The 12,694-nt window shown below is 34.7% G+C and overlaps 1 long non-coding RNA gene across 2 annotated transcripts in view; it reads right to left on the bottom strand.

Moving 5' to 3' along the window:
* LOC111093502 overlaps positions 1 to 12,694 on the bottom strand; it is a 118,793-nt gene that overhangs the window by 97,335 nt on the left and 8,764 nt on the right. The window lies entirely within an intron of this gene.

Genomic DNA, 12,694 nt, shown 5'->3' with positions numbered 1-12,694 from the left:
TTTTCTAATTAGGCCCTCATTTTATATTCCTATTTCAGTAACTGGAGTGTCTCTTTTGTGAAGTATTCTGAAAAAATTCAGACAAATGTCTTAAGGAAGTGCTAGGATAAACTGTGTTAGAATATACCTAAAAGCAATAATTTTTAAACATTTGAATCTTTTAAAAAGATAAAATTGTTATCCAGAATTTTATGGAAAATAAAAAAATGTCAAGGAGAACATGTTCTTTTAATTTTTTCCTAAGATATATTTCCTTCTATTTTTCCTTAAACCCTCTTTAATATATAAGTGGTTTTTGCCTCTGTTTTACTCAAACTATTTCTGCAGTAGTTTGTTTGCATCCTTAGTACAATAATTTAAAAGAACAACATGAGCTAAATGTTTTTCCCACTTTCAGAGCAAAGACAATGAAAACCAGAAATACTAAATGATTTCCTTAAGGCATGGAAGAAAATTTAAAATTAACTAAAACTCCACATACTTAAATAGTTCATATCTAATGCTGTGTAGCCATATTTTGATGCTACTGTACTACGGAGGAAATGAAATTCATTGAATATTGTTTGAGTCCTATTTTTCTTTTTGGATGCCCTTTTCGACAATCAAATAAGAAATTTTGGTGTTTTTGTATATTTGTTAGTTTGTGTTTTTCTGAAAAATAAACCTTCTATACCTGTGGTTTATTGTTTGGAATTTAGGAAAAATTGAGCACTCTTTTTTATGCATTTGAATATAGAGTAGGGAAAGATTTAAAAAGGAATGTTAGTGATTGCCTGCCATAATTCCTTCTTCAGGGAGGTTGTACACTTTTCAATCATAGATATATGAGCTTACATAAATATTTATTAAATTTTTGTAGTGATTTACAATATTTCTGTAGCCTACCTTTAAAGCACAAGATTGTTTTGATATGTTATACAATTAAGGGATTAAAAGTGTCAAAACACCAAGCAAGTTGGAAATCATTATTAATTACTAATGTTGTATAGCAATGATTATAATTATCTATGAAAGTATTCCTAGGCTAAAAATATGAGTAGGACATTCATAGAAGAGGAGATTCTAATCACTGACACACTTATGAAACAGTTTTTAACCTTGTAAGAAATCATAGAATTATTAATTAAAACATGAATGGGATAGTGATTTCTTCTATGAGTTCAGCAAATAATTAAAATATGATAATATCAAGTGTTGACAGAGAAGTCAGCATAAGGAAACAGATCCTTTCTCGTCTGATGGTGAAATACTTTGAGGACAATTAGTAATATCCATTAAATTTTTACATGTACATGCCCTATGACTCAGCAATTCTACTTTGAATTCTTAGAATTTAGGGTAGGGAAATACTCCCATATGAACCTAAGAAATCCTCCTATATCAACACAAGAAAAAATTATAGTGATACCCACCATAGCATTGTTTGCAAAAGAAAAAAAAAAGGCAAGTAGGTATCATTTAATATAACTAAGCTAAAACCAGTATGTTGGAATCATGTGCACTATTTTGCTAAGACAATACTAAATTTTAAAAGAATATATTTCTTGGGATCCCTGGGTGGCGCAGCGGTTTGGCACCTGCCTTTGGCCCAGGGCGTGATCCTGGAGACCCGGGATCGAATCCCACGTCGGGCTCCCGGTGCATGGAGCCTGCTCCTCCCTCTGCCTGTGTCTCTGCCTCTCTCTCTCTGTGTGACTATCATGAATAAATAAATAAAATCTTTAAAAAAATAAAAGAAAAGAAAAGAAAAGAATATATTTCTTTAACTTTTCTCCTTTCCTCCTAAATAATGTATGTATTTACCATGACTGTGCATATGTGTGTGTGTGTGTGTGTGTAAATACATAGAAAACAATTCTGAAATACACACAATTATTTACCAATAAGGAGACTGAGATTGATGGTATTCAATTTAATGTTTATAGTGACTTCGTTGTTATGTAATGGGTTAATTTTCTTCCAAGAAAATGAGTTTATGGGATCCCTGGGTGGCGCAGCGGTTTGGCGCCTGACTTTGGCCCAGGGCGTGATCCTGGAGACCCGGGATCGAGTCCCACGTCGGGCTCCCGGTGCATGGAGCCTGCTTCTCCCTCTGCCTATGTCTCTGCCTCTCTCTCTCTCTCTCTCTCTTGTGACTATCATAAATAAATAAAAGTTAAAAAAAAAAGAAAATGAGTTTATGTATTATTTAAATAATTGAAACTTTCATTTAAAGGTAACATAAATACAATAATAGATTTAAGGAAACAAAAATATAATCCCAGGGCTAATGTTATTCATTCAGTTACCGTTTAACTTTGTGTCAACATTGGACTATAATTTTTCAGCTCTAGATGATCTTTGACAGAATTATCATTCTTCTATTTTTTTAATTTTTATTTATTTATGATAGTCAGAGAGAGAGAGAGAGGGAGAGAGGCAGAGACACAGGCAGAGGGAGAAGCAGGCTCCATGCACCGGGAGCCCGACGTGGGATGGATTCGATCCTGGGTCTCCAGGATCGCACCCTGGGCCAAAGGCAGGCGCTACACCACTGCGCTACCCAGGGATCCCATTATTCTATTTTGAAGTGGGTTATATCTCACTTTAAGCCATATGTCAAGCATATGCATCACAATGTTAACTTTCAGAAACACTGCTTTAATAATAGGCTTTGTAGAATAAGTCATTTTGGTTATGCCTAATGCTCAGGTTCTTTTTGGTTGGATAATGATAACCACTGGACACTTTTGAGGTAGGTGAAAATTAGCTCTCCTCCTATGATCTTGCTACAAGCTTGAAAGGAAAGAAAATTTTAGGTCAATTCTAGCCATATATACAGAAAGGTATTAAGCAACCATTAAGAAGTAGACATGAAATAGCTCATGCCACTTATTTTTAAGTCCAAAAGATCTCTGTTCTTTTGATGCTTCATCCACACCTTGCATGAGATGTTCATAGGAGGCAGGCATGCTAATATTACAGAGATAGTATTCTATTTCCCTTTTAGTTAATAAATTAGAAGTTTTGAATCCAATAGCTGAACATAGACCATGTAATGATCAAGTTTTGTGATAATTTTATCTTCTCATTATGCAAAGTTGAGGAGTGATTCTTAATTATTTTAGTCAATTTACATATTTTGAATACTACTTTTTAATGAGAACCCATTGCCAATATTCGTGATGATGATGAACAAGCCATTAATTTCACCAATAGAAACATAATTCTAACATTCATTATACTATTTGGAAAAGGCCTTGGTTTTGATTGACACATGGATAGTAGAAGTGCTTTTAGCAATTACTCCCAGTTTAGATTTCTCAAATTTAATTATAACTGAATACCCTTAAAGTTCAAATTCCTGATTAGGGCAACTGACTAAGCTGAAGCATAGTATAATTTATCCAGTGCATTAGTAGTGTTTAAGTATCATCAAAACAATGAATACATTGTTTACAAAAATAATATGTATTAACTAAAATTTGTTAATATGACTTGAGAGCTTGGCATTTATCACTGTGCCATAGTGCTGTGATTGAGAAATACTACATCACAGAATATTTGTTAAGATGCATTTCTTTTGGCTTAAAAATGTTTTGTTACTTTCACAGGTAACTTACTTCCTTATTATCTCCTTCTGTTATTACAACAGTCAAGACTCTTGGTTACAAAGACATAGTCCAACTCAAACTGATTTAACAGTTCATAAACACACACACACACACACACACACACAGAGAAATCTACAAAAATAGCAGAATCTGAGTTTGGCTTAATCTTGGCTGCATTTCTATTGCTCCAAGAGTCTTCATGACTGTCTCCTTAACGTATTAGTTCACCTTTTAGATTGGCATACATTTAATAGCAAAGTGGCTGTAGTGCATTTTTCCAATATATCATCCTGATTGGAGAGGGTATTATGCATGTTAGTAGAGATTCTATGCTTCGTTTTGATTGAACGAACTTAATCACATTCTTATCTCTGAAGCAAATTCTGTGGCCAGGGGATGGACTATGAAGATTGATATAGTCAAGGATTCATGCTTACTTTCCTAGATGGGAGTTAGACTAATCTCCCTGGAATAACATGTAAAAACCAGGGATAATAATAAAAAATAAGCAGTAAGAATGGGTGTGTAGGAGGAAACAAAACATATATCCACTGTAATTACTAACTTTCTAAGGTCTCCCAATGAGAATACTGTGGTAAATACTCTAATTTAATACTGTGGTATACTCGTAATTTTAAATAGCATGAAGATCAGAGGGGATAAATAATAAATGAGTCATAATTAAGATATTAAATAAATTGTTCAAACTCTTCCACATTGGACTTATAGGTGTCATAGAAAGAGATAGCCAGGGATGCCTGGGTGGCTCAGCGGTTGAGCTCCTGCCTTCCGCCCAGGGAGGGATCCTGGAGTTCCAGGATAGAGTCCCACATCGGGCTCCCTGTGGGAAACCTGTTTCTTCCTCTGCCTGTGTCTCTGCCTCTTTCTCTATGTCTCATGAATAAATAAATAAATAAATAAATAAATAAATAAATAAATAAATAATCTTTAAAAAAAAAGAGATAACCACTTTCTACATACTAGTTTAATACACAGTTATTATAAAAGGACCATATAAAGGAGCCTTCTAAATCTTCTTTTTGTCATTCTTATTCTACACTGGTAATAGATGGATGACATTCTTAAATATATGGGCATTAATCAAAATGCCACAAACACCATATAAAGAAGGCAAGAAGGAAAAACTCAGACTTTTTTTCTCCAGAGTGCATTTTTCCAAATTAGTGTAAAGATAGTATGGGAAAGAAAATTTAGTGTTACTGATCTCTGAATTCTTGCTATTTCCAATACTAGTTTTGTCTTGACAAAAAAAAAATACTTGAATGGAGAAACAGGATTTGATCATTTTATTGTTCATTGACCTAGTCACACAACTTTCTCATTATGAAATTAATGTCTCTTTGCATTTTAAAAAAATCTAATTTTTCCCAAATTGTTCAAATAGAATACATTTGTAATATGTCCATTTTCTTGATTTAAATGATCCATGCCCACCTAGGCACAAACTCTTATGTTGAGCTCCCCTTGCCTCTCTAGTAATGCAAAAAAGAACAGAAGCTAATAATAATAGGTAGAGTCACATTTAATTACTAGAATTATGTAAAGACTTTGTAATTACTTTCTATAAAGCTTTTTTATAATTCAATGAAAACAGGCCAGAAAAGCAGCTAATTTCAGAAATCCTCTGGCTTCTTGCCATGGGTTTAAGCAAACGATGATACTCAGGGTCATTGGCTCTCTGAAAAACCAAGGGTGCCTGCTAGTTGTAGGTTTCCATAACACCATTGGGAACTTTCAATTTAACATGATACTTAAATGGACAGTGGGAGTATTCAATAAACTCAATCAATGTTGAAAGCAAAGTGCTATTAAAAACATGGGTAAACATTGATTTTAGGCTTCTGGTCCATTTAGGGATTATTCTTGGGGAGGTCTCTACCACCTTATTCCTACAGTAAGAAGTGACTGCTATGGTAACACATAAAACTGCACACAATATTTGTCATGTCAGCTTTTGGCCTATGTTCTTGAAAGACTGCATTTTTAAATAACATAGCATTTTCTTTGTATCCATCTTAGGATGAAAAACTTCTTTGGGCTTTGAAGCCTTGGGTGGTATGCATATCTAATTTTCAATATGGCTGTAATTTTTGGCTATGCAACAGGCAACAAATCTTATATTTTGAGCATTTCCATTAGTGTCACTTCTGAATCCATCATCATTCAACTTATGTCTACTGAAATACATTTTGCTGATCTGGACATAAATGGGCTATGAATTGTAGCTGCAGATGGCTCAGAAATATACTTTACAGTGAGCAAACTTTGGATGACTGAAAAGAAATTGACAGAAATACTATGAGGAGAAATTGTATATCATTCAATAACTGAGGGAATAAACCAAAATCAAAACAACAGGAACAATAAGAACCTGCTTCCCGACAAAAAATATTGTCACATCCACCTGATAAAATAAAATGAGTTTGGCCATTTCAAGCAGGAAACCTAAGACTTTTCTGTTCTCCCTGTGGTAGAGGATTTTCTGGTTGGTTATTGGGCTGGCAGTATATGAGAGGCCTGTGCTCTCAGTAGTGATTCACTGTAGGGAATGTCAGTGTGCAAAACTGAGCCAGAGTCCTTGAGGGGAATCAGAAACCTGCTGAGTAAATCAATGTAAATGCCAAGTCCAGAGGACAGAGGACGATGGTAAACAAGAGCAACATTCTAGTTGGGAACCAGACTGCAGCTGAGACAAATTGCGAAGAAGTGAGGAGAGACTGAGCCAAGTGTTGTGGAGAGTGTTTAGCTGCAGTATATTAATAATTGTTTAGAAAACGAACTTATTTCAGTGTTACTAAAAGCTATTTTCAACTGTGAGTTCATAATTTTTATAAATAACCATTTTAAAATTTCTTGTAAGTGAACTACAGAAATATTGGCTATGAGTTGAAAATCTCATCTTTTTTGTTGCTGTTGATCTAAAAGCTCTTAGGGTCTTCTCTTTTGGTTTTATGATATATCATAAAGCTGTGTCTAGGTTTAAGTCTTTTATTCACCTCTCTGGGCTTCTGGCATTCCTGTTTGATTTGGAAGATTCATCTGATATTTGGGGGAAGAATATCTTGATTTCTATTTCAGTTTATCAATCATTTTATTAGTTTAATATTATTAACTTAAGGTATGTAAAAGTTTCTCTAATTTTCTATTTGTTTTCTGAAGTATTATTTTCTCAAAATTCCAGTGACCTTGACTTTCTGTTAATACTAAAGAGCAAAGAGTGAGTTTGGGTCATAGCTTCCTCAATTCGGGTTAGTTTCTCAATATGTATATCTTGCTTTTCAATCTGCCAGAAATACTTTAATAGTATTTGCATGTTGATCAATGTATGCAGGTGTTTTGGGTTTCCTCTGTCAATATGTAATGAGGCTCTGTTTCTCAAAGGTCTTGTTTCCTTGATCTTAGGATGACTGGCAGTTGAATGTAGAGAGGAGAGCTGTGAGACTAATAGGCAAGACTTGGTAAATAAATGTATGTGGAGACAGAAGGAGGCATTCTGTTGCTCCTGCCCCTCTCCTGCAAATCTCAAATACGATGAAATGACTCTTAAGTCTTAACATTATGTTTAAAAACTTCATTTTTCCCTAGGCATGCAATTTCTAGAAACAGAGCTCCAGTTTTTCCCTTGAAAAAATACCAGGTGCTAAATCCCTGCATAAGCTGAGTTGGGGAATGGAGGGTAAATAGAACCAAATGACTTAGCAACTTTCAGCACAGAAGATCTTTGAATTAATCAACCCATTTCCGGTCCCACTACTCCCAATCCCAAAGCTTACATGTCCCAAAGTCACAGGCTTTTAAGATATTTCCTCCAAACTCTTTTCCTGACTTCTTATGTTTGTTGTGCTAGACTGCAGCGTCTTCTATTCTGATTAATTTTTTAAAATATATATATCTTGATTTTCAACGTGTCAGAAACATTTTAATTGTGTTGATGACCCATTCTTGTTATGAGTATTATACTCCTCACTGTTAACAGATTTTAACATTTTGTACTTTTACAGCAAGATTTAGGGGGGACTAGAAGACAGATAAGGTTGCTTTTTTCTGCCAACTTGAACTCGAATTAAATTTTCTGCATGATTTTTAAAGTCAAAGATTGCATTAGTTTCCTGTTATTGCTGTAATGTGTTACCCCAAACTTAGTGGCTTACAAAATAAATATTAGCTTATAGTTTGGAGGTCAGAAATCTGAAAATGGGTCTTATGGAGCTAAAATCAAAGTCTCAGCATCGCCGATTTCCTCCTGAAGATTCTAGGGGATAATTTATTCCTCGTCTTTCCAGTTTGTAGAGGCTGCTTACATTCCTTGGTTCATGGTGCATGACCCCAACATCTGCTTACTTCTCACCTGCTTACTTCTCACATTTCCTTTTCTGAGTCTACTGCTTCCTTCTCTACCTTATAGGGATCCCTACATTGGGACCATGTGAATAATTCAGGCTGTAGGATTTTCTCTCAAACCTCTTTAATCTCATATGCAAAGTCCCTTTTGCCATGCAAAGTAACATATTCATAGGGATTGGGATATGGAAATCTTGGAGGGACCATTATTCTGCCTATCATAATCATGTACATGGTTTTATGTCATCACTCAATATTGTGGGACATAATAAATAATTGCTACAGAGATATTCCATTGATTACACATCATAAATAATCAACAAATGTATCTACAGTGGCATGACTTTCACCTAACTGGGGATACAGATATAAATAGGAAATATTTCGAATAATAGTTGAAACTAAGAAAAAGATTTAGAAAAACCAAGGCTGAGCTATAGCTTCTTAATTTTGACCATTTCCAGTGGTTTCTGTTATTATTATAGCTCTTCTTGGCCTGCTGATCTTCCATCACTTTAGATAAACTGCTATTCCCCCCAAATTCTATACATATAAAATTAGTAAAGGATCTGAAATGTTATCTAGTTTAATATCTCATTTTAGAGAAAAGAGTTTGAAGAAATTGTGGAACTCTTACAATCAATTAGTGTCAAAGCAGAGATAAAACCGAAATTCACTGAATAACATACATTTCATTAAAAAATTGTCAGTTACTTTTAATATTTGCTCTTATGATTAATAAAGATACCACAAAAGTGTACATGCAAAGACTTTAAACAACTTTGGAAATCACAGTCTCTTATGTTTCTTGGATATTTATGAGGATATTTATTATTTTATTTTTTTAAAAAAAAATATTTATTCATGAGAGACACAGAGAGAGAGGCAAAGACATAGGCAGAGGGAGAAGCAGGATCCATGCAACAAACCTGATGTGGAACTCCATCCTGGGATCCCAGGATCATGCCTTGAGCCAAAGGCAGATGCTTAACCGCTGAGCCACCCAGGTGTCCTAATATTCATTAATTTAAATTGTTAGGTTAGATTGTGTAGTGGTAAAAAAAGTGGTTAAAGACAAGTATTCATCACTAGAAACTTGACAGTATTCAGATGTATTCTGCAAATGCTATAAACTTTAAAAATTAAGAACACACTTAAATTTAGTTATTAGTACCTGCCTAAAATTGGAATTTTAGGATTTCCAAATTTAGGAGAGAAATAATATATCCAAATATGTAGTCTTTGCTATCCCTGAAACAATCTTGTCTAAACAAAAGGTAAAAGAGCAAGGGAGTCAGCTGAGAGAAGTCTCATAGACTCCCTTAAAAGCCAGAGTTGAACCTGGTATTTCTCTTATGTTCCCTACATTGATAAATGCATTTGCATTTGCTGAAGCTCAATTAGCCTTTGGCTGATAGATTAGTTTAATTTTCAGAAAGAGAAAAAAAATATCATTGGGAAGATGAGGCTCCTGGGTAGTACAGTTGGTTAAGTATCTGACTCTTGATTTTAGCTCAGGTCATGATCTCAGGGTCATAAGATCGAGTCCTGCAGTGGGCTTTGCACTGGGTGTGGAACCTGCTTAAGAGTTTCTCTTTCCTTCTACCCCTCCAGCCCGCTTACACACACTCTAAATCAATCAATTGATCAATCAATCAATTAATCAAATCCTTAAAACTGTCATTGGAAAGATGAACATGAGAATGCCCATCTCAAGCTCCCTGGCTAGTTTCTTATAGGAGTCCATGATATCCGACAGTTTGCATTTCTCGTGATTCCTGGAAATGGCCTCTTTGCACCAGAAAAAATCCTTAAGTTACTGAGACTTCATTCTGATCACAGTTTCCTCTTAGAAGGTAAAGACAAGACAGAATGACTGTTCTCTGAAGTTGTTAAAGGCAAGATATATCTGATATCTACTAACTGTTGATGCAGGAAAACATCTACTGCATTTATTGATTTATAATGAAAAAAAACCTTCACAATCAGATTATTTATAGAAAGTATGCCAGAGAAATGAACCCTCAGATTCTAGTCAAGACAGCCATATGATCAGCAATTTTCAGAGACCTGAAATTGAGATAATTTTAATATGGAATAGACATTCTCCAGGCCATGCCAATCATTATTTATGAGTAACTTCAATTGTTGAATTAAAGAATTGTGATACAGATCTGCAAAAAAATGTATCATGAAACCACTGAATTTTAAAGGAGAAGGCTGGGAAGCCCTGGGGTGCTACAGCCAGCAACCTAATGTACTGTGAAACACATTAACTTAGAAGGATCTGCTCCACTACCACCATTTGACCCACAAAACAAAACAACACAAACACAAAAACAAAACCACAAAAAACCCCAAGAAATCAAACAAAAAACCCCCTCAGAGGTAGAGAATATTTCATCTTTGAGCAGATGGTGTGGCTTAAACAATGAACATTTATTTCTAACAACTCTGGAGACTGAGATTGTTTCCTTCCAAGAACAGTGAAAGAGGAACCTTTTTGTGCCTGTCTCCTAGTTCCTGGTCATTTATGGGCAGTCCTTGGTATTCCTGGGCTTGTGATAGAATACCAATTTTCACATGGCATTCTCTCAGTGTCTCTGTCTTCAATTTTTCCTTTTTAGAAGTACACAGGCATATTGGATTCGTGTCTATCCTAATGATTTCATCTTTATTTGATTATCTGCAAAGTCCCTACTCCCAAATAAGGTCACAAGCATAGATACTGGGCATTAGGACTTCAACATCTTTTGGGGGCACACAATTCTATTGAGAACACTGTCTTTGGAAGACTGCGTGATGTCTGCCCTGGAGCTTGCAGAAGAGATGGCATAATTGTCCTTGATGCCAATGATGAGCTACACATAGGGTCAAAGATGCCTACTACTACCTCTGCTCCTTTTGAGTATTGTGGAAGGGTGGTGGCAGCATGATCAGAATTAAATGGCAGAGAGCCATTTAAGCCCATACATGCAGTTTAAGATCAAGGTATCACAATGGACCATTGGAGGGTAAAAGTGCTGAACGAATCCTAAATCTGATATGGGTGAGAGGTAGCCAAAATCTAGCATTAGCACTATTCTGGCAGCCTAATATTGCATAATCATATAAGAGAATCCTATTTTTCCCATTTCTTTGGTAGTATGGAAGTATTTTTTATTTTTAATTTTCTGTTTTTATTTCTTATTTTTTATTTCCATGGGAATCTCTATGGTGATAGATACCATCTTATCCAGAAGATGAGAGTAATACACTAATATCTTCTTACAAGGAAATTAAAAATTAAAAGTGCATCTATACAAACATATTTTTGATGATATGTAGAGCAAAGTGACATGTAAGTATGAAATTATTTTCTGTTTTACTTTGTATTGTAACTTATGATATTAAGCAGGAATTTCTTAGATATCGAATCAGGTAATTAAAGGAACTGAAGAGGGGATCCCTGGGTGGCTCAGCGGTTTAGTGCCCGCCTTTGGCCCAGAGTCTGATCCTGGAGACCTGGGATCAAGTCCCACGTCGGGCTCCCTGCATGGAGCCTGCTTCTCCCTCTGCCTGTGTCTCTGCCTCTCTCTCTCTCTCTCTCTCTCTCTGTGTGACTATCAAGAATGAATAAATAAAATCTTTTAAAAATATATAAAGGAACTGAAGAGAATAAAGATTCTATTTACATCAAAGTTAGTTAAAAAATGGTCATTTTTCTTTTTTCAATGTTTATGATAGCCCTCAAAAAAGAAATGGCCTGTAGGAATACATGTCTTCATACTTTGGTCTCTAATTCAGGGGTACATTGAAGAAGAAAAGCAGCTAAGGTAAAAATTACTAATGTCAACGATGTTAAAAAGTCTTCATTGGAGAAAATTTTAAGTAGAAAAGTACTTTAAAACTATAATTCTGACATAAAGTCTACATTAAAATATATTTTAAAAACTTGCTCTCAAACTATGGGTTCTTCACTGGAAAGAAGATAGCTGAAACAATGTTCTAATCTCAAAGTATGTGAAATTTCAAATTCTAAAGAGAATACACATGCAACAATGTAATTATCTACCATTAGTAGATTTGAGGGGAAAAGTTTTTCTTTTAATGAAGGCTTATTATTTCACTAAATGAATCACAGTTTGACTAGATTCAGTTTTTTTGTTCAGTGATAATTCAGCCTTTAAAATTTGGACTTTATCATAGTTTAGAGGAAAGAAGATGAGTAGAAATATCTACTACAATTTTTTTTGGTTATTGTATGACTTCATGAAACATTTTTTTTCTGGATGTCAGTATTTTATAATCTGGATATTGATTTAATCAGTCAATCTAGGGATGGTTCATGTGCTAGGTTATTAATCCAAATAACAATAAATTAACCTAAAAGTCAGAAAGCAATCTTATAACGGTGTATGGAAGCATTGAAATGTTTAAGCATGATCTCCACTTACACCCTAACAATATTTCAGTAGTTTCCTGCATTCTATAGAGTTAAATTTACTATACGTAACTTGGCTTGTAGCACTCAGTGACTTTCTTCCAAACATGTTTCTACGTTCATCTGCTATTACCCCCTTCATACTTGTCAGCTTCACCTTTTCCTGATTTTCTATGCTAATTATAACCCCTGAATGGTATTTGTGCTATTCCTTTGTTTTGGTGCTTTTCAAATCTTTTCAAATTTAGCTTATATCATCTCCTTTATGAAAGCTTCTCCTATTCTACCCGTAGTTTCCAAATACCAAATGAAAAAT

This window comes from Canis lupus, chromosome 31 (genome assembly GCF_011100685.1).
Source record: "Canis lupus familiaris isolate Mischka breed German Shepherd chromosome 31, alternate assembly UU_Cfam_GSD_1.0, whole genome shotgun sequence".
NCBI lineage: Eukaryota > Metazoa > Chordata > Mammalia > Carnivora > Canidae > Canis > Canis lupus.
This window is presented reverse-complemented; position numbering and strand designations above follow the sequence as displayed.